The sequence below is a fragment of the Glycine max genome, chromosome 19 (assembly GCF_000004515.6).
Source record: "Glycine max cultivar Williams 82 chromosome 19, Glycine_max_v4.0, whole genome shotgun sequence".
NCBI classification, from domain to species: domain Eukaryota; kingdom Viridiplantae; phylum Streptophyta; class Magnoliopsida; order Fabales; family Fabaceae; genus Glycine; species Glycine max.
The window spans coordinates 30,773,196-30,779,622 of NC_038255.2; the positions used below are offsets into that span (position 1 = coordinate 30,773,196).

Genomic DNA, 6,427 nt, shown 5'->3' on the forward strand with positions numbered 1-6,427 from the left:
AAGAGAATTCTCAGAGAACTTAACTTTCAAAACCTCTCTAAACATTTTTGGTCAAACTCTTGCAAATTATTGAGAATTCTTCTAGGAACTTCAAGTTGTATCATCTGCTCTAAAAGAGAGAAATCATTCTGTTCATCTTATAAAACTCAGTTGTAATCAAAAGATTGTTTGTCTCTTGGTGTGTGAGAAACTCGAACACAAAGGTGAAGGATCCCAAGGTATGTTCAAAGATTGTAAAGGATTTACAAGGATAGTGGAAAATCTCAAGTGGGTTACTTGAGGACTAGATGTAGGCACGGGAAGTGACCAAATCAGTATAAATCGAGTTTGCAATTCTCTCTTCCTTTATATCATTTATTTTATTGTAATTTACTTTGTCTTACACATTTAAAGAACATTGTTAAATTGATTGTTGTTTATTCTTCTACATTCTAAATCTATTGAATATCATTTAAAAGGGGATTAAAACTTGTTAGTCGGAAAATTTTTTAAGACTTAATTCACCTTCCCTCCCTTAAGTTATTGAGGTCACTTGTTCAACAAGTATTTTATTAAAATCCTCTAAAATTCCAACATATAATACATCTTTCTATATCTCATATATAGCTTAGTTGGATTCATAACATTTTTTGAAAGTGTTTAATACTTTATTAATATGCATGGGTGAAAGAATATCGGTATTAGATACAAATATGTAAATTAAATTAAAGTATGGGTATTTGACTGCTTGTGATTCAGAATTACTCCTCCACATCCAGCTTGAAACTGCTCATAGACCATTTGAAGTAGGTCTATCTATGGAATTCCATAAACAAGTATATTATTATTATTATTATCATTATTAATAAGTCAAACAAATTGCCAATCTGGGTTATGTTCATTCTGTCAACACTAGGACGGACTACTCGTGAGAGTCTTTTTCAGAAGCAGTAAGGTAATGCTTTATTTCCCTTTCATTGAAGAACTTCATAGCCTCCTCTTAATTACTTGTTATTCCTAATAACCATAGACACAAAAGTGCATATACTTCACAACCATGGGAACTGAGACTCGAACGAGTGAAAATCCTATTGCTTCAGGGAACCAAAAGGTTGCTTTCCCAGCAGCAGAGGTAAAAGATACAAAACATGATCTACGTATTATTTGTATAAGCTATTTAGGAGTTTTATTTGTATAATTTTGTAACAATATGTTTGTGGGACAAAGGCTAGCTAGTTTTGGTTGTGGAATTTGTTCAAGATATGTATGTGTGTATGTGATGTTATTGGGTTAACACTTAACAGATTGATAAAAGAACAGCGGAGCAGAAGGCAATTGATGATTGGCTTCCCATAACTTCTTCAAGGAACGCAAAATGGTGGTACTCAGCTTTTCACAACGTCACTGCCATGGTTGGAGCTGGTGTTCTAAGCCTTCCTTCTGCCATGGCAAGCCTTGGATGGTATTATACTGCTTCCCATACACCAATTGAAAGAACTTTGTTTTGTTTTGTAATTTTCTCATTTTACAAATGATCAGATGGGAAATGAAACAAAAGGGGTGGAAAAAAGTGGATCTTTTTTGTCCTATGTTTATGCACTACAAGAAATAACTATTCCTACAACAAAAATAAGACATATGGCAGCATATAGATATGCACCGGACTTGAACTCAGTCCCTTGTGGCCATTACCACAAGACAATTGCCATAGCATATAATTACGATTACTAAAGTTTTCTCTCTTTAAGCATAAATAAACAGTTGAGGCAGCATACATTTAGTATGATCGACAGATAATCATATTTCTTAAGCATATGTTCAAGGGATTCAACCCTCATGTTTGTGTATATTAAAGAATATTTGTTGAAAGATATTAGTCTCTCGAACAGATTTTCATATTGTGAGAAATTAATCTCTTAAACCAATAAAACACATCTGAATTTCGAAAGTTATTTAAAAATAAATAATTATTCCTTTAAAACAACTAATTTTCTTCTTTTTTCCAAATTATTTTTTGTGGTCCTTTTTATAAGAAAAAGTTATATTCGTATGTTAATTTTGTGATCTCCTGTGTTACAGGGGTCCTGGTGTGGTGATTCTTGTGTTGTCATGGATAATCACACTCTACACACTGTGGCAAATGGTGGAGATGCATGAGATGATCCCTGGGAAAAGGTTTGACAGGTACCATGAGTTGGGGCAGCATGCCTTTGGGGAGAAGCTGGGTCTCTGGATTGTGGTGCCACAGCAACTGATATGTGAAGTTGGTCTGGACATTGTGTACATGGTCACTGGAGGAAAATCACTGCAGAAAATCCATGACCTTGTGTGCCAACACAAAAAACATTGCAAAAACATCAAGACCACTTCATCATGATCTTTGGTTCTGTTCATTTTGTGCTGTCTCACCTTCCCAACTTCAATACCATCTCTGGCATATCCTTGGCTGCAGCAATCATGTCTCTCAGGTAATTAATCAACAACTCAAGTCAACAAGTCAACTAAACCAACCCTCCTATTAATTTATACGTCTTTTTCATTTCTTCTCTAATCTCTGCTAATCCTTCCACACGCCTCGTTGTCCACGTCTACACCATGTTTTATACTTTCTTTTTATGAAAAAATAAATAAAAAATAATTTATTTAATATTTAATATATTAACAAGTGTAAAAAAAATTATATTGTAATTTAATTATTTGATTATAAATTATCATATATGGTAAAAATATTAATTTTTGGAATAATTATTTTTAAAATGAGTATGAAATGTCTTTTCGTTAATTAATAAAAATCTTTTTGGTCGCCGGCCGGTGACCATACATGAAAATCAAATTATAAATAAATAAATCTTTCTCTAGTTTACGTAAAAAGCAATGTAGAACAAAATGATACATAAAATATATAAGATATTAACATTGTTGACTGTTGTATTTAAATACTTTTATATTTAAATTTTTTAAGGCTTAAATACAGTCCTTATAATTTAGTATTTTTTTATTTTTGTCCTTATAAAATTATTTTTTATTTTTAGTCCTTAAAACCTTTTAGATAACATTTTGAAGGGTAAAAAAAAAATACTATCTAAAGCATTTTAAGAATAAAAAACAAAGCACAAGAATAAAAAATAAAAAAGTGTTAAATTGAAATGAATAAAAAAGTATTTAAACCATTTTATAAATTGTACTTAGTCTGACTTTTAAAACAAGAGAAATAAAAACTTTAATACAAAAATCATTTAATATCTTTGGAATTTTCTTTTTATTATATAAAAATTATTTAATAATGTGTTCTTATTCGTATTCATTAAATAAAAAAAAATCAATATTATTAATTTAGTTGACTCTACGGAGAAATTAAAAGACCTAAATAGTATATAAAAATGATCATGTTAATCAATGTCCTTAGAACATTGGTTAAGACACTAGGTAAGAAATTAAGTAGAGAAGTTTTTATTGAAAATCATAGATAAGCGTATTTTTGTGCATCACAATAATTTTTTTTATTTTCTTAATTAGTGTCCTAATAGTAGTTAGTGGTTACCATTTGAAGAAAAAAAAAACCAATTATGTAGATATTCTGTTCCACTTGATTTATCTTGGTATCGGTAATCAACTTGATAACATGTGAGATTGGAATCATGTATATATGCAGCTACTCAACCATTGCATGGGTGGCTTCCGTGGACAAGCGAGTTCATAATCACATAGATGTGGCGGTTGAGTATGGGTACAAAGCCAGTACTTCAGCAGGAACGGTTTTCAATTTTCTCAATGCCTTAGGAGATGTTGCTTTTGCCTACGCTGGACACAATGTGGTGTTGGAGATTCAAGCAACCATCCCTTCCTCCCCAGAGAAGCCATCAAAGGGTCCTATGTGGAGGGGGGTGCTAATAGCATATTTAGTTGTGGGCTTGTGCTACTTCCCTGTTGCTCTTGTTGGCTATTGGGTGTTTGGCAATTCTGTTGATGACAACATCCTCATCACCCTAAACAAACCCACTTGGCTTATAGTAACTGCCAACATGTTTGTTGTCATCCATGTCATAGGAAGCTACCAGGTGTGTAACAACAATTAATAATTTGCATAATTCATCAATATTAAAGTTTGAACAAAATTTGCATGGAGTTATACAGATGTTGTTTGTGTTGTTCTCCAATTAAAATTGGAGTTTCATCTAAATAATATACATAATCCTTTATTGCAAATTTTTATTTCTTGTATTATTAAGGTGAAACTTCAATTCTAATTAAAAATAATAATACAAACAATCCTTATAGAACTACAAGTAAATTTAGTCCTTAGAGTAGGTAACAACTCAATTTGATTTCTTAACTCTGTTTTAGTAGATCCTTATTGTAACATAAGATTTAACAACATTCATTAATTTTCATTCTAATGATAGAACTCAAGTTGAGTTCTTAACTTTAACAAGTCTCATTTTATCTTTTATACTCACAAAAACTCTCATTTAACCTTAAAAAATTATTTTTTAATGGTTAAACAACCTTTATTGTAGTTGCTTACATGAACAACTTCTATAACAACTTATTTTCTCTAATAATATTCTCAAGTTATTTAACTTTATGAACAAATTTAAACAAGTGCATTATCTTAGAATCACATGTAACAATGACTTTTGTTTCTTTTGCTTTCAATTGGTGTTTATATATGCAGCTATATGCAATGCCTGTTTTTGACATGATTGAGACCGTGATGGTTAAAAAATTGCATTTCGAGCCAAGTTGGCTGCTACGATTTGTCGTGCGCAATGTTTATGTTGGTGAGCAGAATCACCCTCTTTTCTCTTCTATCTTTTTTCTCCTACTTGACTTTTTAAAACCCACTATATTCGTCTCTCATTATTGTAACAACTTTGATTCAGCATTTACAATGTTTGTGGGCATTACGTTCCCTTTCTTTGGTGCCCTCCTCGGATTTTTTGGAGGATTTGCATTTGCTCCAACAACATACTTTGTAAGTCCCTCAAAAATCCTCTTTTTAATTATGTATATCTTGTATGCTTACGACTCAGCTGATTACTCAGCAATCCAAATTCTTTTATTTTTTATGTTAGTAATGTAGAGTGATCAAATAGAAACATTTTCTTCTCACGACATTTTTTTGTCATCACATGGAAATTCGAATTAATTTGTGTTTATCTACTTTTATCTATGTGGGTGAAAAAGAAAATTCGTATCTACAGAGTTTATTTTATACATGTGGGAAGTTCTGTTTTTTATCACTTGGAATTTTGGGTATGAGTTTATATAGCTCTAATGAACCACCATTAATTTTTTAATCATTAACTAATCAATCATATCTCATTGCGTTGGAAATAATATTTTATATAAATTTTTTTTATTGCTTTTGGAGTCAAATCACCAATTGTGTGTAAGAAATGTATCTAGTGAGACAATTATTTTTATATGAGAATCATAAAGATTAAATTTGAACGTATAACTATACAAAAATGGATTAGGATTAAAGAGGCGTGATCGCTTGAAAAAATCATCTAACTTGTATATTCTAATGATCTTAATTGTTTATAATAATATCTAATGATTAATATTTATGTCCATGAGACTCCATTTTTTTTTTGTGTGTGAAAATGGGTCTCTAACCTAATGCATGTATTATGTATATATTAACTACTTTTACATGTATGGTTATATAAATAAGATTAATTCCTTCAATTTATACTTTATAGGTGTATGTGTCTGGTTTTATAATTTATATGACTGACTGCATTTTTCAACATAATATAATTTTGTAGCTCCCCTGTATTATGTGGCTTGCTATTTACAAACCTAGGAAGTTCAGCTTATCTTGGATCACCAATTGGGTATGTACAACTGCACTATCCTTGTTGCTATATTTTATTTTCATGTTTCACAGCCTTTGATATTTAAACTTAAGGTTCCCTGTGTTTCAGATCTGCATTGTACTTGGTCTCCTACTCATGATTTTATCACCAATTGGTGGATTAAGGAGTATCATACTCAATGCCAAAACCTACGGGTTTTACCAATGAGGAAGAGTGTATTAAAGACTGGGTTGTTAGCACTCTTAAAATTAATTGAACTCGTTCTCCACAAGAACCATCGTGAAGTTACATTTTATAAATACTATATATAAACAAGCATGAATATAAATGTGAGACTATGTATTTGCCATTTCCTGCTTTATTTTTTGGCAGAACAAGTTTGATGCATAAAAATCATCTAACATGTCTTATATTCGTTCCTACGCCTTTATTAATTACTTTTCGATTCGATTTGCATTTACAACTGCGACATGCTGTTATCTCTGACTAGCTAGTGAGTTTTCAAGCATAATTTCGACATTTGGAAATGGTTGACCATATTATATATTGCTATTTGCTAATAGCATGATTGTGTAAGAAATATATGTCTAGCTTAATGTCACCTCGTTGCTTGGTATGATCTG

General features: G+C 31.1%; 1 pseudogene; it reads left to right on the forward strand.

The window, feature by feature from the left end:
* The first annotated feature begins 970 nt into the window (after window positions 1-970).
* On the forward strand, window positions 971-6,221 carry LOC100819658 (lysine histidine transporter 1-like; annotated as a pseudogene).
* The last annotated feature ends 206 nt before the right edge of the window (window positions 6,222-6,427 follow it).